Source organism: Theobroma cacao, chromosome 6 (genome assembly GCF_053813885.1).
Source record: "Theobroma cacao isolate CCN51 chromosome 6, ASM5381388v1, whole genome shotgun sequence".
Lineage (NCBI taxonomy): Eukaryota > Viridiplantae > Streptophyta > Magnoliopsida > Malvales > Malvaceae > Theobroma > Theobroma cacao.
This window is the reverse complement of record NC_142644.1, coordinates 10,767,728-10,792,842: the sequence shown is the minus strand read 5'-3', so window position 1 is coordinate 10,792,842 and position 25,115 is coordinate 10,767,728. Positions and strand designations below refer to the sequence as shown.

The following is a 25,115-nucleotide window of genomic DNA, read 5'->3' as shown; positions in this document are numbered from 1 at the left end:
AAGACACCTCAACCTAGTTACCAGTTGCCTCTTGATCTGAAAACATGAAGTTGAAAACGATGAGTATAAACCCAGTGGGTGAACAAGGAAGGGAACAAGCAAACAATAAAGAAGGTTTAAAGAAAACCATGATGCATTTATCTTTAAGACAATGCAATTTAATTTAGCTCTTATTAAAACCCCTCATGTAAACCCCAAATGAGTAAATCACTTGATAAAAAGGGTCCATGCTCAACAAAGGATTTGAAGAGTGAAAACTTTAATAGCATTCGTGCAATTCAAGTCAAGTAAACAACGGGTCCTCGCTATAGCGGAAAGGCATTCTCGCTGCAGCAAGATTTCGACCAGCATTACCCCTCCGAATCCAAGAGTTTCTCACTGCAGCGAGATTCATTCTCGTTGCAGCGAGAAACAGAGCACCATGAAAAAGTTTCCTTCCTTTCAAGAAAAACCCATCCTGCTAAAATGAAAAAAAATCAACATGAAATGCATAATAATTCCCAAAGTTCAACATGCAAGATTCACATGTGCAACTCCATATACCATACTCATGAACTTTCTATAACACACATATCTATATATGTATATATATATATATATATATATATATATATATATATCCATCATCATACACACCCTCCCATCATCATCAACTCATATAAACTCCCACTAGCACATGGTTGGGTCAGCATCGGCTTATGCGCACTCTTACTCACACATAGCCGGGTTAGTATCGACTTATGAGCACTCCTCGCGCTCATAGCCGGGTCAGCATCGGCTTATGCACACTCTTACTCGCACATAACCGGGTCAATATCATTACACAACATTATTTGTATGCGCATATATATATATATTAACACAGTATAGGAGCACATAAGTCCGTCTTATTACACATTTCACATTTTCACAACATCAAAATATTTTATCAAAGGCTTGTTCCCAAGCACATGTTTTTAAAGACAAGTTGGAATAAATCATTCAATGTTTCATACCAATACAATTATGTCTCCCAAAATAATTTTGAAATGCAAGTTCACTCACCGGTATTTGTTGAATCTTTACTCGACTTCAACCTCCACTAATGATCCAAATGGAACAGTGGGGCCTCGTTGGGACCTTGGTAGCTTTGTAATTGAATTTCTTTCCCAAAAGCTTTCAAACTATCATGAAAATCTCAGTTTCTCTCTCTAGAACGTCCAGCTAGTGAGAAAGTGTAATAAGGAAAGGTTTTTTAGGGTTTTTATGGTGAAAAAGTAGAAGTGCACAGAGAACTTTGGAAAAGGGTACACAAAAACATAAAAAAACGGGGTTAACTCAAGGAAATATATGGAAATTCAAGGCAAGCTTCCATGGGGGGGTGAGAGAACGTGGGAGAGGAAAGAGAAGAAGAAGAAGAGCTGGAAATTTGAAGAACATCCTAGAAACTTAAAAATTTTTGTGGCTTAAGTTTATCCCTTTCTAGCAAAATTACCAAAATGCCCTTAACTATGTCATTTTTTTTCCATTACTTTTATGCAATCGTTTTACTTCTTTAAGACTGAGACAAGGTCCATAAGGATTTAGAAATACTCAGGTTCATGAAAACTTAAAAATTTCAACTCGAGATGTAAAATGACCGTTTTACCCTTTTTGTTTCCTTCCATTTTAATTTAGTCCTCCTAACACTCATTTAACTCCAATTTCCTTCTATTACCTTCTTCTACACATGTACAAATAAAGTATGAAGTTGTACTCCAACGAGGTATCCCCATAATATTTAAAATATTTATTTGCCCATGCTATCTTTACTTAATAAAGACACGCGGCCCCATTAACGTCATTTTTCTCCAAAATTCTCTCATTCTTCTTCTCCCCCACTTAGATTGACCATATACTCATTCTTCATGAAAAATTTTGACACTGATTAAATATTAATATTTTTATATTATTTTATTAATAAAATATTATTTTATTTTAAAAATTTCCTCTTGCCTCCTCTTGTCTCCTTGGCACCCAAAATACATTATTATTACTCAATTGACTTCCAAATCACTTTTTATCTCACAAATTCTTCTTTGATAAAAATATTATTATTTTATTATTATTTTCTCGCATGCAGAATATTTTATCCCAAACTATTCCTTAGGCCTACTTGGACCTTAATAACATTAGAAAACTACTTTTAGGGGCTCACCAAGAGAAATGATGAAATTACCCCTAGTTCGTGTTATCGCGTCTACTACTAGTTACGGGTCAATAGGGGTCAAGGTCTCACACTTTTGATCTCAATTCTCCCTCAAATTCTCTTGCTTTCTTGCTTTGTTTTTGGGTCTTTTCTCCAGAATAGTTGTTTGCCTTTTTCCCCTTGAAAACCTCTTAAAAGACCCCTTAAATAGCCCCTAAAAGCCTTAATTTCCAAAATCCTGTAAAGATTTTATTCTTTTTGGAAATATAGTTGGCATCGTGGCCTTGGTCTCCTTAGCTTTGCGACATTGTGGCCTGGAGCCAATGTATGGTGCATTAAGGTGTTGTGGCACCACTTCCTTAACTCTACGATGCTCTGGTCTTCAGTGGCACTATGGGAGATTTGATGCACCTTGGCACAGAGGCCTTCATTCCATCTGCTGTTTTGTGCAAAAACTACATCAATCAAGTCACTTCCAAAGCAATTTTCACCTCAATCTGATCTAAACTAGGCTAAGTAATAAACATGAAAGTTGTAGCTTTGTCCCTTAGTTTCCATTGGCTCAAGTATTACATCAATTGAACTTTTGTAGCTCAAGTTATCCTTCAAATACTGCAGCATGTACAAATGAAGGCTTTACATACGTGCACGATTTTTCATTAAGTAAGCCTTTCTCATTAAATTTCCTACAAAAGTAATGAGAGAAGTCAATAATAACTATATTTAAAGTAATTTAAAACAAATTAACATAAAATTAACTTAAAATAACCTAAATTAGACTGATCAACATGTAATCAAACTTAACTAAGAAAAACACCTAAAATACTAAAATCCAAACCTAAAATCTCAAAGAATTAGTTACTTCAGCCCTCAAAATGTGTCAAAATAACTATATATAAGAGAGTTATCACTTAGGCAACATTAGTGGATGGAGTTGCTTAAAAGCTATGACTACATGATATTGTACCATCTCGACAAAGCTAATGAGGTGGCAGATGCCTTGAGTTAGAAGGCTACGGGGAGTTTGGCCAACATCTCAATTAAGAGGTGATCATTGGTGTAGTGTATGCACGAGTTGCGTAATATAGGCATTAGATTTGAAGTTGTTAATTCTGATGCATTATTAGCCCATTTTCAAGTGAGACCAATATTGACGGATCGCATCAAGGAAGCCCAAGGAAAGGATGACTTTGTGACAAGAGTTTTAGAAAATCCTTAAGGGAGGAAAAGACAACTCTTCACTAGAGGCACTAATGAACTACTCAAATATAGATCCAAAGTCTATGTGCTAGATATTGATTATTTAAGGTGAAAGATTCTAGAGGAGGCCCATGTGGTAGCATATGTTGTCCATCCAAGCACCACTAAGATCTACCATGACTTGAGAGAAATGTAATGGTGGGAAGGCATTAAAAGGGATATGGATGAATTTGTGGTCAAGCGTCTAGAGTGCGAACAGGTTAAGATAGAGCATTAGAGGCCTACTAGATTATTGTAGCCTTTACCTGTTCTCGAGTGGATATAGGAGCATATCTCTATGGATTTTATGACTGGACTACCCCATACAACTAAAAGGTACAACTCTGTTTGGGTGATCATGGATAGGCTGACCAGGTCCACATAGTTTCCACCAGTGAGAACCACTTATAGTACGGCACAGTACGCCAAGTTATACATAGATGAGAGAGTGTAATTGCATGGAGTTCTAGTCACTATAATGTTGGATAGAGGCACACAATTTACCAGTCGATTTTGAGAAAAAGTTCAAGAACCTTTTGGGACTAAGTTAAATTTTAGTACTGCTTTCCACCTACAAACAAATAGGTAGTTAAAGAAAACTATTCAGACCTTAGAGGATATGTTGAGAGCTTGTGTTGTAGATTTTGGAGTTGTTTGGAACCGACACTTGCCATTGGTTGAGTTTACCTATAATAATAGCTTTCAGTCTAGCATCCAGATAGCGTATTATGAGGCTTTATATAGGCAGAGATATTGATCACCCATATGTTAGTTTGAGGTCGATGAGTGAAAGTTACTTGGACCGAAACTAGTTCAGGAAACCATCGACAAGATACATTTGATTAGGGAAAGATGTTGACGATGTGTAGTCACCAAAGTCATATGCTGACCATAGACATTGAGAGTTGGAGTTTAAGGTTAGTGACCAAGTGTTTTTGAGGGTCTCTCCAAGTAAAGGCATTATGAGTTTTGGCAAGAAAGAGAAGTTGAGCCCAAAGTACAATGGTCTATTTGAGATTCTGGAAAAGGTTAACACGATAACGTATCAATTAGCACTTTCATCGGATCTTGCTAGTGTTCATATTGGGTTTCACATTTTGATACTACAAAAGTACCAACCGAATCCTTTTCACGTGATCCAACATGAGTCTTTGCAGCTAGAGGATTGTTTGAGCTTTTAGGAGGTGTCAATAGCTATTTAGATAGGTAAGTGAAGAAGTTATGCTCCAAAGAGGTAGCCTTAGTCAATGTACAATAGCGCAGCCACAAAAGTAAAGAGGTCATTTAGGAAGCCGAGGACAACATGTGAACACAATCCCCACATTTATTCAATGAAGGTTAGTGCATTAGTTATATTTAGGGATGAATTTTCTTAAAGGGAAGAATGTGAAATCACACCCAAATTTAGGATGGCCAAGTTAAAAAATCCTTAGATGAGTAAGTTAAATTGTATTTCAGACACTTGAAATTTAGTTTTATACTTAGAAAATTTCATGTTTTAATGTTTTAAAATGAATATAAAGGTTGGTGTGAAATGGAGTCCAATTGGACAAGGTTTTGACTTGATTTTTAGCTATTAGAGATTATGTATCGATAGATGTTCTTTACGAAACCCATAAATGCATTTTTATGAACATCTACTGATATATGTTTATAATTTATCAATTGATTGTCTATCTATAAACCCAAGAACTTTTAACAGGGTTTATACCTCATTTATCGATAGATAAGCCTGATCTATTGATAGATTACATTGGTTTTAGAAAAAAAAATAAAGGTAAAAGGTATGTTCATAACCCATACTATAAATATACCACATTTGTCAAGGTTTTTCAACCCTCAATCACATTTTGAAAGGTAAGCCTCTTCTAAAACCCTCTCAACTCATTTTTGAGCAAAAATCATTCATTTTAATGATTTTAAGCTTGGATTTAAGATTTAAGGATAAAAATGAAATTCTTAAGCTTTGAAAACCTTAAAAGCTTGTCTTTTAGTTCTAGAAATTTTGTTTCTTGGCTAGAAATTCTATTGGAGGATTAAAGTTACAGTCATCTAAACTCATCCAAGGTAAGGGTAAAAGATATACTAATTTTAGAATGGGTTTAGTGAGAGAAAATAGACTTAGTCAAAAGTGAATAATTTTTGAAAGCTCTTAGAATGATTATTCCGAGGTTATTAGGCTAGTAGTTAATTGCTATGATTATTGTGTGATAAGAATGATTGAAAACTCTGAGGAAATCACTAGAGATAGGCTATGATTGAGTCTTCGATCGAGGTGAGTGAATACAACACTTTCAAAACTATTTTGATAAGAAAAGTTAAGGCATGAATTTTATTGAATATGGATTTTTGCATATACTTGTGAACTTAAATAAATTATGGGTTAGAAAAATATTTTGAAATTTGTTTTCAATCTACTATGTATATAAATATTCTATTATGTATTAGTTTTCAACAAGGGGGGACAAGTACCTTTATGTTTGAAGTCCATTTGATTACTCTAGTCTTCGAACTATTATGGGTACGAGATATGATTTATGATTAATGCATGAATGCTATGATGTGTATGCTAGTTATGTTAGGGCATGAAACATGTGATGGATTACATGATGTGTATTCCATATACTATATGAGATGATTGGGAAAACATGATGAATGCCGCAAGATTATGTATATAGAGTATGTTTTACATACCACATCAGAAAATGGAGTAGGCACGAGGAATGCCATGAGATGTGTACATGATGTAAATTCCATATACCATATGAGATGAGTAAGTATGTGAAGAACATTCCACATATCAAATATTATGAGTACAAAAATTCATTGACTGTGATTGATTCCACTTTCACGGGGTGTACATGACGACTTCAATCCTATGATGCATCATAAAATCCCAAGGTGCAATAGGGATTATACATTGTTAACCTAAGGAGCAATGTGGATTATACATTGTTGGCCCAAGGTTTATGGGGATCAAACCATCACAATGTAAGAGTTAAATTTTATTTGAATGATGATGATTGAATGTTATTGAGGAATGTTGCATGTTAAGTTCATTTGAGTATTGTTTATGATTTATACTCTATATTGGCTTAAGAATGTGCTTGGAAATGAAACTAAGCCCTAAAGATAGTTCCAAGGACTTAAGGAATGGAAAAAATGTAGAATTTTGTCCAAAAAATAAAGTTTAGAGGCTATCTATCGATACATGTAGAACATTTATTAATAGATAGCAGACTAAATGCAACAGGAAGCATTCTACATCAAATCTATTGATAAATGAGTTAAAGAATTGTATTTATTGGCTTGTTGAAAGGCTTTTCAAAGGTAAAAAGGTTTCTAAAGGCTAAGTTAATTTGTTTCCATGAAATGCCATTTAAAACGGGTTTAAATACCATGTTTCTTGAACTTTATGATTAAATGGTTTATGAATGTCATGAGATTACAAGTGCACGTTTACAAAATACTTTTATCCCCTAGCTTGTCCCCTTCCCGTATCCACTAACAAAATCTTTATAACTCAAATGTTATTTTTCCCATATATTTTTGTTGTTGATCAATAATAGCACTCTTGATAGCAACCAGTGTTACGGAGACATGATTCATTCCTCTTTTGGTAGGTGATCTAGCAACCATTTGCAACGTAGAAGTTGTATCATGTTTCGCTGACAAGTTGGTTTTTGTATTTTAGTTTCTTTATATACATGTTGATACTTAAATGTTAAGCCTTGAAATGGCGAATTATTTTTATGAGATTATCTGAATATTGTGAATGATGGATTGTAAGCCTATATGAGCAGCTGTGGTTTCTTTACAGATTTGGTGTTAAATGTACTGGGTACATATTTTATGAATGAAGCGTGTACACCTTTTATGTTGATAAGTCCATAATCGTGTACTTACACCTATGCATGGATGCTTATATTTACATTTATTTATGCTTTAAATGTTATTCATGATTTATTGAGATTGAGAAACTTGCTTAGGCCTAACAAGCCATACTCGTCTAAGTCCATGTGCTGGTCACAATCCCTCAAGGATTGTGAGCCTCTTCTAATATCTCATTTCTTAAACCATCCAAATTTGGCACATAAACTTGTGATCGATATCTAAGTAAACCTTTAGTGCTGTAAACAAAGTCATAAGCTTTCTTTTCACTATTGTCTCCAAAAATTTTCACCAAGAATTCATCATGATCCTGGGCATCTTTAAATCGATCTAAAATAATTGGTCGAACTTTAAAATGTGCCACTAATGCGTCTGAATCATTAACCTCAAAGTGATCACCCATATTGCCAAGATCATATAAACTCTACACCAAGGTTCGTTTCTCCACTATCACATGTGTTAAACTCCCCATCGATTTCCAGCTCAAAGCATCTGCCACAACATTCGTTTTGCTGGGATGGTAGATTATGGTGCAGTCATAGTCTTTCAACAACTCTAACCACTTATGCTGCTTTAAATTCAAATCTTTCTATAGAAATATATACTTTAAACTCTTATGATTAGTATATATTTCACAAGTTTCACCATACAAATAATGTTGTCAAATTTTCAAGGCAAATACGGTCACTACCATCTCCAGATCGTGCATAAGGTAGTTCTGTTCATGTCACTTAAGTTGTCAGGACGCATATGCTCTAACTCTCCCATGTTGTATTAACATGCAACCCAACCTAACCCAATCCATGACACATCACAGTACATGGTATAGCCTTTTTATTCACATGGTAAGCTTAATACAGGTGCAGAAGTAAGACAAGCTTTAAACTTCAAAAAACTTGTCTCACATGCATCAAACCAATCAAATTTAACTCCTTTCTAGGTTAATCTTGTCAAAAGGAATGCGATCTCGGAGCAGTCTTGTATTAATTGTTTGTAATATCCAACTAATCCTAGAAAACTTCTAACTTTCGTCACAGACGCTGGCCTTGGTTAATTCTCCATAGCTTTTATCTTACTGGGATCAACTTGCACCCCTTGTTCAACACAATGTATCCCAAGAAACTAACTTTATTTAGCCAAAATTCACATTTCAAAACTTGGCATATAATCTATGATCTCTGAGCATCTAAAGAATGATTCTCAAGTGTTGCGCATGTTCTTCCGAGCTCTTAGAATAAAATCAATATGTTGTCTATAAATATGACCACAAATCTATCTAAATATGCCCAAAAAACTCTGTTCATTAAGTCCATGAAGGCTGCTAGGGTGGTAGTGAGTCCAAACGATATCACTAAGAATTCGTAATGTCCATAATGTGTGCGGAACGCTATCTTGGGTATATCACTCTTCCAGATTCTTAATTGATGATACCCAGAGTGTAAGTCTATATTAAAAAAGCGCACTGCACCCTGCAATTGATCAAATAAACCATCTATTCTTGAGAATGGATATTTATTCTTTATCATCACTTTATTGAGTTACCGATAGTCGATACAAAATCAAAGGCTACCATCTTTCTTTTTCACAAATAGTACCAAAACTTCCCAAGGTAAAACACTTAGGCTAATGAAGCCCTTCTTCAACAAATCCTCTAATTACTCCATAAGTTCCCTTAACTTAGTTGGAGCCATTCAATACGGAGGAACAGATATTAGCCTCATCTCTAGAACTAAATCAATACAAAATCCAATCTCCCTCTTAAAAGGTAATCTAAGTAATTCATCTGGAAACACATCCGAATACTCACCTACTATCGATACATAATCCAAACATCCTTTGCCCATCAAAATGTCTCCCGTCATCACTAGATATCCTTGGCCTTCTTTCCTTGGCATTCTTCTAGCAGCCATAATTAACATAACTTTCGTAAACATTGGACTACTATGCCCATAAATCAAAAACGAAGGTTCTCCTGAAAACATAAATTTCACAAACTTATAATGGTAATCCACTTTAGCAAATTGAATGCTAATTAGTCCATTTGCAAGATTACATCAAAATCCAAGGTCAAAAGCAATACCAAGTCTGCTAGGGTGTCTTTGTCCTTAATATGAACCACAAAGACTTGAACACATATTCCTTCATAAACACTTCCTCTGAAGGAGTAATTGTCACGACCCAAATTCCGGGTCATGACCGGCGCATGGGTCCAATGGACGTAATCCACTAAACCCAAGCAAGCCTATTATTTATTTTACTTATGATTCTATTTATTATCACTAAGTCGTATTTCATGACTTTGAGTCAAAATAGTGATACACATTGCCAACTCGTACTGGCATTACTCTTTTAAAATTTACATTTAAGTTCATCTATACATAACAAAATAATACTCGACCTCCAGCGGAGTGACTCGGATGGATATACAGCTACCGAATGCCGAGACACCTACCAGAAGATGTACACAGATCTACAAGGACACCTCGTCCTAATTATCGGCTACCTCGTGATCTGAAAACATGAATTTGAAAATGGTGAGTATAAACCCAGTGAGTGAACAAGGAAGGGAACAAGCAACAATTAGGAAAAATTTAAAATCATGATGCACTTGTTTCAAACAATGCAATTTAGTTCATTCCTATTTAAAACCCCTCCAAACCCCAGAGTTTTTTTTTTCGCTACAGCGAGCATGAATTTCGATGCAGTGAAAACAAGGCAACAAGATAAACATTTATCCTCACTCAACAAAAGCCATCCTACTAAACTAATAAAATCAACCTAACATTCATGAAAATTCTCAAAGTATAATGTGTCAAATTTTACGTACATTACAACCATAAATCATTGTCCATCAATTTGCTATATCACACACATTTACATATGTATATATATATACGTATATACCCATCATCATCATCTCACCAACCCATCATCATCATCACCAGCTCATGCGCACTCCCTACTCGCACATGGCTGGGTCATCACCGGATTATGCGCACTCCCTACTCGCACATAACCGGGTCATCCTCGGCTTATGCACACTCCCTACTCGCACATAGCCGAGTCAACATAATTACACAACATTATATTCAAGCACATATGTATATCAACATAATGCAGCCACATAGAAATCCATAATAACCACATTTCATAACATAAACCTTTTCTCAAAAGCTTGTTCCCAAGGCATTCATTTTCATGAAAAATTGCATAAAATCATTCAAACACTTTGTTCAAAACAGTCATATTCCCAAAACAATTTTGATAGGCAGTCCACTCACAGGTGTCGAAAATTCAGATTCCGGGTGAACTCTGACTAATAGTCCTCAGGCGTAATTCCTTTGCCTTTTCCGGACGTCTCACCACCTTGACAAATAACCAAGTCGAGGAATTTACTATATTGTCCCTAAATTGATATAAATTAATTTAAACTACTAATGCTTGATATGTAAATGCACAAATATACCCGATTACCGCTTAATCACGGTATCGATTAAATTCGACCGATCACCCGATTAATCGACGATTGTGTCCAAATCACCTCTAAATTAATTCATTTCTCCTCTAATACCTTAATTTACCACATACATTTAAATAAAGCCAAATTCAGCATTAGAACCCTCACAATTCCTTATAGAAAAAAAATTTGGTCATTTGGTGTACTAGCATCGAATTTTTTCTACATAACCGTTTCACCTTACTTCATCATTTTCCATGCCATTTTCCTTGAAATAAAAACAATCCCCCATTGATATTCAGCCCTCATGGTTCAGCCAACAAGGAACCCTAGAGAAATTAAATATTTCTTTAGTGTTTTTGTTCATAACCATGCTTAACTATCTCTAAACACTAACATAGTCTAAAATCAAATTATTCCAACAACAATTCCTCTTCCATACCCATTTTTCAGAATTGAATTCATCATGATAACTCAATATTCAACCATGGAAATCAAGAACAAAAGCATGGGTAAGCTAGGTATCAAGGAGAATTAAAGAAATTTTAACTTACCTAGCTTGTTTCCTTGATTTCTTCACTTTTTCTTTGAATTTCCACCTAGGTTTTCTTGTTTTTCCTTTTGTTCTTCCTTTTTTCTGGTTGCTGGATGTCTAGGCCGAATATGGTGAGGGAATTGGGGATTTAATGGGCTGATTTCTATAGAAAATAATAAAATAATCAAGCATGCCATGTGTCACATGCTTATTGGCCAAAATTTTAACTTTTTGACTTTTTCTTCTTAATTTTCCACCACAAATATTCTGGTATTTATCCAATCCTACCACAATTAAAATCCCTTGGTCTTGACAAGTGCTGGGCCGAAAATTTTACTGATTTGCCCCCGAGACAAAAAAATTACGATTTTGCCCTTATACTCCGAAATGTACCGGAATCTCATTATTTCTACTTTTCAACCTAAAATAACACTACTATTGATCAATATTAACCAAATGGGGCAAAAATTGTTTAAAAAAATTTTCGTTTAGTCCACTAGTGGTAAAACTACCATTTTGCCCTTCTACTCTATAAATACCGGGAATCACAATTTTTCACTACTAAACATCATTTTATACTCCAATAATCATAATTATATTTCATATAATTATTCTTGGTCAAATGTGATCAAATCTTGGCTAAAAATCTCCATTTAATCATCAAATGGTAAAATGACCGTTTTGTCCCTAATTGGTCAATTTTCTGATGGACTCCAAACTGGACCTTGAACTCCAAATCACTATTCTAAACCATTCTGTTGGTTTTAAAATTTTCAAATTCCTCTTAGAATTTCTATTTGAACTAGTTCAAGGCTCGATTTAACTTAGTTGTACCACTCGATACAATACCGTCTTTTAATCGAGCTTGACAGGGTCTCACATTCTCCCCCACTAATAAAAATTCGGTCCCCGAATTTAAATTCAATGTAGAGTGGCTTACCTTTACATATCGAAGAGGTGTGGATGCTTTGTCCGCATCTCATCCTCAGCTTCCCACGTTACCTCCTCGCTAGTGTGATTCCGCCACAACACTTTCACTGAGGCTACATCCTTTGAACGGAGCTTTTTAACTTGCCTATCAAGGATAGCTACCGGTTGTTCCTCATAGGTTAGATCATCTTGCAACTGAATTGTTTCATACCGTATTACATGTGATGGATCTGGGTTGTACTTCCTAAGCATGGACACATGAAACACGGGATGAATATTAGAGAGGTCTGGTGGTAATGCCAAACGATAAGCCACCGCTCCAACCTTTTCTAAGATCTCGAATGGCCCTATATACCGAGGACTTAACTTCCCTTTCTTGCCAAACCTCATTACCCCTTTAGTTGGTGAAACTTTCAAAAATACATGATCTCCTACTTGGAACTCCAAGTCTCTCCGTCGGTTATCAGCATATGATTTCTGTCTACTTTGTGCTGTTAACATCTTCTGACGGATCATGTGTATTTTCTCGGTTGCATCCTGCACCAATTCAGGCCCCAAAAGTTTCCTTTCTCCCACCTCTAGCCATCCAATGGGTGACCTACATCTTCGTCCATATAAGGCCTCAAATGGTGCCATTTGGATGCTAGTTTGGAAACTGTTGTTGTAGGCAAATTCCACTAAGGGTAGATATTGTTCCCACCTGACACCAAGGTCTATCACACAAGCCCTCAACATATCCTCCAATGTCTGTATGGTCCGTTCAGATTGTCCATCAGTCTGAGGGTGGAAAGCTGTGCTGAAATCCAACTTAGTGCCCAATGCTTCTTGCAACTTTCCCCAAAACCTACTAGTAAACTGAGCTCCTCTGTCAGATACTATAGAAATGGGAATACCATGTAGTCGCACTATCTCATCCACATAAACTCGAGCATATTGGGCAGCCCCATAAGTAGTCTTAACCGGAAGAAAATGAGCTGACTTTGTTAACCGGTCCACTACTATCCAAATTGAATCATATCCCCCACTGGTTCGAGGCAAACCCGTTACAAAGTCCATAGCAATATGTTCCCACTTCCACTCGGGTACTGGTAATGGCTGTAGTAGCCCTGCAGGCTTTTGATGCTCGGCCTTAACCTGCTGACAAACCAGGCACTTGGAGACAAACTCAGCTACATCTCTCTTAAGTCCTTCCCACCAATACACCTCTTTCAAATCTTGATACATTTTTGTAGCCCCTGGATGTACCACATAAGCTGCCATGTGAGCTTCCTCTAATATTTCTCTCCTCAACCCGTCACCATCAGGCACATAAAGTCTGGTTCCATACCTCAACACTCCATCTGTGCCTTTAGTAAACATTTTTCCTTTCCTACCCTGAGGATCCTCTAAGGCCTTAATCACAAATTCATCTTTACTTTGTGCTTCTTTAATCCTGTCCATTAAAATAGGCCTCACTCTAAAGTGTGCTAACAAAGCATTTGTCTCCGCAACTTCCAAACGCACACCTATGTCTCCCAAACTATGGATCTCTCTAACCAAAGATCTCCTACCAATGGAAATATGTGCCAAGCTTCCCATTGATTTTCGACTCAAGGCATCCGCCACTACATTGGCCTTACCGGGATGATAAAGAATAGTACAATCATAATCCTTTAGCAACTCCATCCATCTACGTTGCCGTAAGTTAAGATCCCTCTGCTGAAATATATACTTCAGACTTTTGTGGTCCGTGTATATCTCGCAAGTCTCACCATACAAGTAATGTCTCCAAATCTTTAAGGCAAACACGATTGCTGCCATTTCCAAATCGTGTATGGGGTAATTCTGCTCATGCCTTTTAAGTTGCCTAGATGCATACGCAATCACCTTCCCATGTTGCATCAATACACATCCTAAACCAACCCCCGATGCATCACAAAACACCGTGTAACCCCCTGTGCCTTGCGGCAGGCTTAACACTGGAGCTGTGGTGAGACATGCCTTAAGCTTCTCAAAACTATTCTCACAAGCATCAGACCACTCAAATTTTGTATCTTTACGTGTCAGCTTAGTCAAAGGGGCAACTATTTTGGAGAAGTCTTTCACAAAGCGACGATAATAGCCAGCTAAACCCACAAAGCTTCTAATCTCCGTAACTGATGTTGGCCTTGGCCATTTTTCCACTGCTTCAATTTTCTTTGTATCAACTCGTATCCCCTCCTTAGATACCACATGCCCCAAGAATGCAACACTTTCGAGCCAAAACTCACACTTGGAGAACTTAGCATACAATCGATGTTCTCTCAAAATTTGGAGCACTATCTTAAGATGCTGCTCATGCTCCTCTCGACTCTTTGAATATATCAAAATATCATCAATAAACACCACTACAAACTTATCCAAATAAGGTTTGAACACTCGGTTCATCAAATCCATAAAGGCTGCAGGAGCATTCGTGAGCCCAAATGACATCACTAAGAACTCATAGTGCCCATATCTTGTTCGAAATGCGGTCTTGGGTATATCTTCATTCCGGATTCTCAACTGATGGTACCCAGATCGTAGATCTATCTTAGAAAAACATTGTGCTCCTTGTAGTTGATCAAATAAATCATCTATCCTTGGGAGAGGATATTTATTCTTCACCGTCACTTTATTAAGCTGTCGATAATCAATGCACAGCCTAAGTGACCCATCTTTCTTCTTCACAAATAACACTGGTGCTCCCCATGGGGATACACTAGGTCGTATGAAACCTTTATCCAACAAATCCTCCAACTGATCCTTAAGCTCTTTAAGCTCTGCAGGTGCCATTCTATATGGGGGTATGGATATAGGTCTAGTGTCGGGAATCAAATCTATGCAAAACTCAACCTCCCGTTCAGGAGGCAAACCTGGTAGCTCTTCAGGAAATACATCCACGAACTCCTTCACCACCGACACTTGAGTTACATCTCCAATCTTTGCCTGACTATCCTTTACAACAGCCAAGTAACCTATACAACCCTGTCGTAATAATCTTCTGGCAGATATGACCGATATCAAATTGGTTGGAGCATTACTCCTATCCCCTTGAATACTAAATGATGGTTCACCGGGGAAATCAAATCTAACCAATTTATGATAGCAGTCCACACTAGCATGACAGGGTGATAACCAATTCATCCCCAAGATTACATCAAAGTCTAAGGTGTCTAGCACCACTAGATTCACCGAAGTGTCTTTATCCTTGACTCGCACTACACAAGACTCATATTCCCACTCGGCCACAAATATCTCCTTTAAAGGAGTAGACACCACTAATTGTTCCTCTCTCCTAACACGACCTCTACCCAACCGAGATGCAAAACATGGAGAGATAAAAGAATGGGTAGCACCAGGATCAAATAGTACTCGAGCATTCATATTACAAACGGAGAGAATACCTGAGACCACGGCATTGGATGTTTGAGCCTCCTGCTGTGTTAAAGCAAACACCCTCGCTTGGCCTCTACCAATAGAACTTTGATGTCCGGACCCAGATGGTCTGCCTTGAGAGGAAGTACCCGCACCTCTACCTCTCGATCCACTAACCTCCCGGCCAGATGAGACAGCAACTGACGGAGCAGATGAAGCTGGCTGAGTGGAACCACGAGCAGAATCTGGTGATTGATGTGCCATCGGACAATCCCTCCTAATATGCCCAGGTTGACCGCACCCGTAACAAGTTTTTGTAGTAAGGAAGCACCGTCCACTATGTCGTCTCCCACAAGTATCACAAGAGCGAATGACTTGACTACTCTGTCTAGAATCTTGCTGCCTCCTAGAACTAAAGGTTCTCTGTCCCACCCTAATATTAGCACCAGGTGCGTCACTCCCCTGCTGCGGTAACCGTGAGTCCCTCTGTGGACCCTGACGGCTAGAAGATGAACCACCACTGCTGAAATCTCTACGGCCCTGATAACCCTCTGTCTTGCCCCTTTTTGCTCTATCTCTCGCAGCCCTACTCTCATTGGTCCTCATCTCGATGCGTTGAGCACGATCCACTGCTGCAGAATAGGTAGTGAAATCTCGGGATGCCACAGCCCTAAATAATGGCTCCACTAACCCATCCACAAACCTCTGAATCTTCATCTCCTCAGTAGAAACGAGATAGGGCGCATAACGAGCTAGCTGCGTGAACTTGATGTCATACTCAGACACCGTCATGCTTGAAGTCTGTACCAAAGTCTCAAACTCTCTAGCTCTGGCATTACGCACACTGAGTGGTAAGAATCGATCTAAGAAGGCTACACTGAACTCACTCCAGGCCAACGGTGTTGCATTAGTCGGTCTGCCTCTACATAAAGAGCTATACCATTCCTGCGCCACATCCTCTAATTGGAAGGCGGCTAGCTCAACTGACCGAACACTAGAACATCCCAAGGCTTTACAAATTTTTTCCATCTTATCCAAGAAAACCTGGGGTTTCTCCGATGCATCAGACCCTGTAAATGTTGGAGGCTTAAGCTTGAGAAAGTCAGGAAGAGAAATATCTAGATGTCCCCTCTCCTCCTCATGATGTTGGTGATCGGCCTGTCCTTGGGAGCTAGGGGATTCTTGTACTGTAGGTCTCCCCTCTACTACCCTTTGTATATCTTCCATGCGGGTCGCCATCATCTCTACAACCCGGTTAACTCCCTGTAGGCCTGCCGCCAAATCCTCAATAGTAATACCCCTAGCTGGGTGTCTATCTACATCACCTGAGGACTGTTCCTCTTCTTGCCTACTCACAGGCGTATCCAACCCCACCGGCCTAGTGACCCTGCCACGTCTACCTCGGCCTCTCTGGGTGGATGCCCGTGGTCTATCTGCCATCTCAATGGGAACATCTTGCTCCCTTGCCCGTCTTGAGGCGGCTCGTGTCTTAGGCGGCATTCTTACCTAGACAAAAGCAAACGCCTGTTATTAAACACATATTATAATCATACTTAAAGCAACAGGTGGTTTCTAAGATAGGGAATCTATGCGGTCATTTGGTTGTAAAATGTGCCGCGGTTCACACTTTACAACTGAAGTTCCCACATAAAGACCCGACTCTCCGCTGGACTAACAAAAAGGAAGTTCTAGGACCTAGACAAACCTAGGGCTCTGATACCAATACTGTCACGACCCAAATTCCGGGTCATGACCGGCGCATGGGTCCAATGGACGTAATCCACTAAACCCAAGCAAGCCTATTATTTATTTTACTTATGATTCTATTTATTATCACTAAGTCGTATTTCATGACTTTGAGTCAAAATAGTGATACACATTGCCAACTCGTACTGGCATTACTCTTTTAAAATTTACATTTAAGTTCATCTATACATAACAAAATAATACTCGACCTCCAGCGGAGTGACTCGGATGGATATACAGCTACCGAATGCCGAGACACCTACCAGAAGATGTACACAGATCTACAAGGACACCTCGTCCTAATTATCGGCTACCTCGTGATCTGAAAACATGAATTTGAAAATGGTGAGTATAAACCCAGTGAGTGAACAAGGAAGGGAACAAGCAACAATTAGGAAAAATTTAAAATCATGATGCACTTGTTTCAAACAATGCAATTTAGTTCATTCCTATTTAAAACCCCTCCAAACCCCAGAGTTTTTTTTTTCGCTACAGCGAGCATGAATTTCGATGCAGTGAAAACAAGGCAACAAGATAAACATTTTTCCTCACTCAACAAAAGCCATCCTACTAAACTAATAAAATCAACCTAACATTCATGAAAATTCTCAAAGTATAATGTGTCAAATTTTACGTACATTACAACCATAAATCATTGTCCATCAATTTGCTATATCACACACATTTACATATGTATATATATATACGTATATACCCATCATCATCATCTCACCAACCCATCATCATCATCACCAGCTCATGCGCACTCCCTACTCGCACATGGCTGGGTCATCACCGGATTATGCGCACTCCCTACTCGCACATAACCGGGTCATCCTCGGCTTATGCACACTCCCTACTCGCACATAGCCGAGTCAACATAATTACACAACATTATATTCAAGCACATATGTATATCAACATAATGCAGCCACATAGAAATCCATAATAACCACATTTCATAACATAAACCTTTTCTCAAAAGCTTGTTCCCAAGGCATTCATTTTCATGAAAAATTGCATAAAATCATTCAAACACTTTGTTCAAAACAGTCATATTCCCAAAACAATTTTGATAGGCAGTCCACTCACAGGTGTCGAAAATTCAGATTCCGGGTGAACTCTGACTAATAGTCCTCAGGCGTAATTCCTTTGCCTTTTCCGGACGTCTCACCACCTTGACAAATAACCAAGTCGAGGAATTTACTATATTGTCCCTAAATTGATATAAATTAATTTAAACTACTAATGCTTGATATGTAAATGCACAAATATACCCGATTACCGCTTAATCACGGTATCGATTAAATTCGACCGATCACCCGATTAATCGACGATTGTGTCCAAATCACCTCTAAATTAATTCATTTCTCCTCTAATACCTTAATTTACCACATACATTTAAATAAAGCCAAATTCAGCATTAGAACCCTCACAATTCCTTATAGAAAAAAAATTTGGTCATTTGGTGTACTAGCATCGAATTTTTTCTACATAACCGTTTCACCTTACTTCATCATTTTCCATGCCATTTTCCTTGAAATAAAAACAATCCCCCATTGATATTCAGCCCTCATGGTTCAGCCAACAAGGAACCCTAGAGAAATTAAATATTTCTTTAGTGTTTTTGTTCATAACCATGCTTAACTATCTCTAAACACTAACATAGTCTAAAATCAAATTATTCCAACAACAATTCCTCTTCCATACCCATTTTTCAGAATTGAATTCATCATGATAACTCAATATTCAACCATGGAAATCAAGAACAAAAGCATGGGTAAGCTAGGTATCAAGGAGAATTAAAGAAATTTTAACTTACCTAGCTTGTTTCCTTGATTTCTTCACTTTTTCTTTGAATTTCCACCTAGGTTTTCTTGTTTTTCCTTTTGTTCTTCCTTTTTTCTGGTTGCTGGATGTCTAGGCCGAATATGGTGAGGGAATTGGGGATTTAATGGGCTGATTTCTATAGAAAATAATAAAATAATCAAGCATGCCATGTGTCACATGCTTATTGGCCAAAATTTTAACTTTTTGACTTTTTCTTCTTAATTTTCCACCACAAATATTCTGGTATTTATCCAATCCTACCACAATTAAAATCCCTTGGTCTTGACAAGTGCTGGGCCGAAAATTTTACTGATTTGCCCCCGAGACAAAAAAATTACGATTTTGCCCTTATACTCCGAAATGTACCGGAATCTCATTATTTCTACTTTTCAACCTAAAATAACACTACTATTGATCAATATTAACCAAATGGGGCAAAAATTGTTTAAAAAAATTTTCGTTTAGTCCACTAGTGGCAAAATTACCATTTTGCCCTTCTACTCTATAAATACCGGGAATCACAATTTTTCACTACTAAACATCATTTTATACTCCAATAATCATAATTATATTTCATATAATTATTCTTGGTCAAATGTGATCAAATCTTGGCTAAAAATCTCCATTTAATCATCAAATGGTAAAATGACCGTTTTGTCCCTAATTGGTCAATTTTCTGATGGACTCCAAACTGGACCTTGAACTCCAAATCACTATTCTAAACCATTCTGTTGGTTTTAAAATTTTCAAATTCCTCTTAGAATTTCTATTTGAACTAGTTCAAGGCTCGATTTAACTTAGTTGTACCACTCGATACAATACCGTCTTTTAATCGAGCTTGACAGGGTCTCACAGTAATCATAATCAAAGATTCTTCCATATTACAATAGAATCTATCTAACTTTGGCACAAAGTGTGGGGACACAAAGGAATGTGTTGATCGGGATCAAACAAACTAATGCTTCGATAACACAAATAGAAAGTGTACCTTTGACTACTACATTCAAAGTCTAAGCGTCTTACGGTGTTAGAGCAAACACCATGCTTGACCTTCACTCTCAGTACCCAACTGTACTGATTTACCTCGAGATGATGAAGTTACTCCCTTACCTTTATAACCTCTAACATTTCTTGCAGATGATGCCATTCTAGGTGAGGTAGTGCCAACTGATCACACATATCTACAATAAACTTCTACTGCCTACCTCTACCTCAAGCAATCTCTCATCAAATGTCTAGATGGACAACACCCAAAGGATAATTTAGCTGCTTTGTGGCATGGTCCACCGTGTGCTTTCCCATAATAGTTACACAAAACACCTCCTCTGTCCGAGGCCTAAGTTAAATGCTCCGCTGGGCTGCTCTCGCCTATTATGTGGGCTAAACAAGTCACTATTTCTTTATGGCCTGTGTGTCAGAGTGGTTCCCTCACGGCTTTAATGGCATATAGATACTGGACTTTTGGTCGCACTAGAATCTCTATAGCCTTATTGGCTTTATGTTCGAGCTCTTTGACCCTTGTTTCTTTCCATCCTAGTTTTCTTTGTCCTTATCTTAATCAATCTGGTTGCATCCCCCATTGTAGAGTAAGAAGTAAAGCTCTAGGTGGCAAGAACTCTATATAAATGCTCAATCAATCCTCTAACAAATCTCATGACCTTTTTCTCCTCAATTAGGAGCAAATATGGAGCATAATGGGACAATTGGGTGAATCAAACTTCATACTCTATCACCGACATCTTTAGGGTCTTAACCAATGTCTCAAACTCCTGTGCCTTTACGTCTCTAATGCTCTTTGGTAAGAAGCAATACAAAAAGGCTTGCACAAATTCTTCCCAAGTCATCAAGGCTGAACTAGATGATCTATTTCTCTTGAGGGATATAAACAACATTCGAGCCACATCTTTTAATCTAAATCCACCAATGCAACTGATTGATTAGTGGAGCATCTCAATGCAAAACATTTGCATTCCATATCTTCCAAAAATCCTACGGATCTTCTTTCGCATTTGATCCAATATATAACGGAGGCTTAAGTTTCATGAAATCCATTTAGTTAACATCAATAGCCACTCTTTGATACTCACACTGAGGTAAGTACTCTAGGTCTTGTGAACTTGAACCAAGCCGTTCTTCGAAATGTGCCTCACCTCTACTACAGAACTTAGCAAACTCATATGCCAAATTTTGCAATCCTTATCCCATGGTCGGTTCTTATCTTCACCCAACAGATATTTTCTTCTTCTCCTTCATGCTCCCACACCATTTCACCTTGCCACCATGCATTTGAAAAGAAAAATGGCTTTGTTTTGCAAGGAAAACCATACTCTTGGAAAGAAAATAGATGAGATCAGTTGGAAGAAAGAAGAAAGGAAAGAAAGAAAGGAGAAAGAAAAAGAGAGAAACGAAGAAAAAAAGCTTGGATTTGTGATTCAAGAAAAGAAAGGTAAGGATTTTTGTATTTTAAGCTCCCGGTTGGTTAAATCTTTAGAGATATAATGTGTGAATCATTTTGGCAGCTTGATAATTAATGTTTTGAAGGAACAGTGGAGTGCATTTACAGGTTGTCACGACCCAATTTTTGGGCCATCACTAACACATGGGCCCAATGGATGTAGCCCACTAAGCCTAAGCAAGCCTATTTATATAATCATACTCATTATCCCGTCAACTATTCTTACATTTACATTTCATAATCTCAACCTTTTAAGTACTTTAATAGTAAATTATGACAATCAAAACTGCATTTATATTATCCCAAAATAACATTAATTATTGCCACTCATGGTAGCTTTACCAATCAAAATGTACATATATGGTCTAAGGTATACATCATAGTACTTTACACCACAGGTACGTATTTACAGCAAAAATGACTATGGGCTTCCAGCGAAGTGACCAAGGTGAAGGTGCGGCTACGAAATGCCAAGATACCTACCAAGGATACGAATCTATGAGAACACCTCGACCTAGTTACCGGCTACCTCTTGATCTGAAAACATGAATTTGAAAAAGGTGAGTTTAAACTCAGTGAGTGAACATAAGAAGGGAACAAGCGATCGATAGTAAGAATTTGGGAATCATGATGCATTTGTTTCAAAAACAATCCAATTGATTTAATTTCTTACTCAAAAACCCTCCTTTCAAACTTTGATTAATAACCTCATAGTGTTGTAAAAACCCATGATCAATCCATGAAGTTAAATGGGTACAAAATATGTCAAAATCAAGCTAGGTAGCAAGCATGGCAGCAAGTTTCTCGCTGTAGCGAGAAACAGTGTTAATTTGCATGTGTTTTAGTTTTTCTAGCATATCTTCCACTACAAAAGTCCAATTGACCTGATTTTTGAAACATTAAAAACCTAAAAGGTAGGAATACAACTTTTATGTTTACCATGTTTCCCAGTTCGAAAGGTAATGTGGTCAAAATCTTCATCGAAATGAAAGCACTACACTAGAACCCGAGAGTTTCTCGCTGCAGCGAGATTTATGCTCACTGCAGCGAGAATTAGGCCAGTGTAACCCCCAAAACTCTAGAGTTTCTCACTGCAGTGAAAATGAATCTCGCTGCAGCAAGAAATTGAGTATTTTAAGTGAAATGGGTCTTGTTACATCAAAAGCCATTTTCTTGTTGAAATGGAAAGCAATTTGGGAGCAATTAACAATGCCAACACACAACACAATCACAATAATTTTCATAGACTTTCTATAACACATATATATATATATATATTTGTATATACATACATCATCATGCATATCATCCCACCACACTCAACTCAATGCAATATCATCATCATGTGTGCACTCCCTACTCGCATACTTCAACATCATCATGTGTGCACTCCCTACTCGCACACTCTATCATCATCATGTGTGCACTCCCTACTCGCACACTTCAACACCATCACACAACATTATTCATCAATACAAAACATACACTCATATATATACCTACCAACATAATATAGAAGCACATGGATTCATCCTTTTACACATTTCACATTTTTCACAGCATCAAAACATTTTATCAAGGGCTTGCTCCCTGGCACACATTTTTAAAGAAAAGTTGGATAAAATCATTCAAATGTTCATTCAAATAAATTACATTTCTTAAAGATATTTTGAAATGTAAGTTCACTCACCAATCTTTATTGATGTTTTGGTGGGCTCTAGCTTCGACTAATGTTCCGAATGAAGGTGTAGGGTTTCGTTGGAACCTATCATACACAACAACATCACCATCAACCCAACTTGGCATTATTACTATTCCAAAGCTATTTTCTAAATTAGGTTCTACTAGTCATTCCTAACTAGTTTCTAACTACTATTAAATGGCTATTATTTGTACCATCCTAATCACTTTAAAATGAATAAACAACCTCAACTACAAAACATTCCCAAGTCTCATCACTAGCTATTGTAATACCCCGCACCCTCGTTGGACACAAATAAGACCTTATTGATCAAACGAATGATCATTTGATGCAAACTAGCGTGCTAAAGAGCGACAAAGGATGAAAGGAATGTTCAAGAATAAAATGCTTCGCGCGTGCAGAAACAATAATTAAATAATAATATTTTCGTTGGAGAGGAATTAGTAAGCTAAATGATGATTCGAAAGTAAACCAAGATGTAATGATGTGTTTCGGGACCAAAGAAGGCAAGTGAAAATTTTTGAAATAAAATAATATTTTATTTAATAAAATTAATATTAAAATATTAATATTTTATATGTTGTCGAAATTAGTCATGAAAAATGGAATATGACTAATTTCAGTGGGGGAGAAAAAGTAAAGAAGAATTTTGAAGGAAAACGACGATAAATTGTGTCAGCGTGATTTTATTAAGTAGAGTTAACGCGGGTAAGTAAATATTTAAATATTATGGTGACACCACGTTGAAATGCGATCTCGATATTTTGATTATACACGTGTAAGAAAAGGAAGATAGAAGGAAATTAGAATTTTTTTTACACGTGTCGGAAGAATTAATTTTAAAATATGAAAAATTTGAGAGAGGTGTATCAAATAAAATGAAGTTGAGGAATTACATGTAAATTGCATTATTTGGAGAGAATAAAATAAATAAATAATAAAACAATAAGGAAATAAAAGGGATGGGAATGATGTGGTTTGGATGGGAATGAAGAAAAGATGTTGAAAAGTCAAACCAAAGAGTCCTAAGGTGAATGGCTGGCCATACAAAAATCAAAGGAAGAAAGACAAAAGAAAAAACAAAGGAAACAAAAGAGAAGAATGTAGAAATGTAAGGTGGGGCCGGCTGAACAAAAGAATAAAGGAAAGAAAAAAAGAGATAGAAGAGAGAAGTCGATTATGAAGAGGAAGATAGAACCAAAAGCTGAGCAAAAGAAAAGAAAGGAAAAAGGAAAGAAAAATCGTGGGAAAGGAAGAGAAAAGGAATGAAAATTTTGCTCTTTTCTTGGCACGATTTTACTGCACTTTGAGGGAGGAAAAGAGAGCTTTTTGCTGTAATTTTTAGAGGAAGAAAAAAGCTGAAAATTATGAGGTAAGAAAGCTGATTTTTTTTAGGTTAATTGCTGGAATTTTTGAGGTTTTTATGGCTGATTTTGGTGCTGAAAATTCAAGGTTTTTGCTACTGAAATTGTGTGAATTTGCTGCTGGAAATTTTTGGAGGTTTTTGCTGCCATTGAAGGACAACTTTGGTTGTTGAAAATTTGAGCTATTTGCTACCAATTTGTGCAGAAAAATTTGAGCTGTTTGCTACCAATTTGTGCAAAAAAATTAGAGCTATTTGCTGGTAGTTTGTGCAGGAAAATTGTACAGCTTTGTGCTACCAAAATTGAGAAGTTTTGTTGCTAGAAATTTGAGCTGAAAATTTACTAATTTTAAAGCAGAAAATGGCAGCAAAAAGGGTAAGAAAATGAGGCTTTTGGTGATCGATTTTAAGAGGAAAGGAAGAGA

General features: G+C 37.2%; 2 long non-coding RNA genes across 2 annotated transcripts; both read right to left on the bottom strand.

Annotated features, from left to right (window-relative positions):
- Positions 1 to 9,647: 9,647 nt before the first annotated feature.
- Positions 9,648 to 11,417, bottom strand: LOC148762086 (uncharacterized). Its single transcript, XR_016026973.1, has 3 exons — positions 11,309 to 11,417; positions 10,579 to 10,663; positions 9,648 to 9,808 (listed from the first exon to the last, which is right to left on the bottom strand). It is a non-coding gene; the product is annotated as an uncharacterized LOC148762086 (long non-coding RNA).
- A 6,084-nt stretch (positions 11,418 to 17,501) lies between these two features.
- LOC148762085 (uncharacterized) lies at positions 17,502 to 19,302 on the bottom strand. The gene is made up of 3 exons (XR_016026950.1): positions 19,163 to 19,302; positions 18,433 to 18,517; positions 17,502 to 17,662 (listed from the first exon to the last, which is right to left on the bottom strand). It is a non-coding gene; the product is annotated as an uncharacterized LOC148762085 (long non-coding RNA).
- Between the last annotated feature and the right edge of the window lie 5,813 nt (positions 19,303 to 25,115).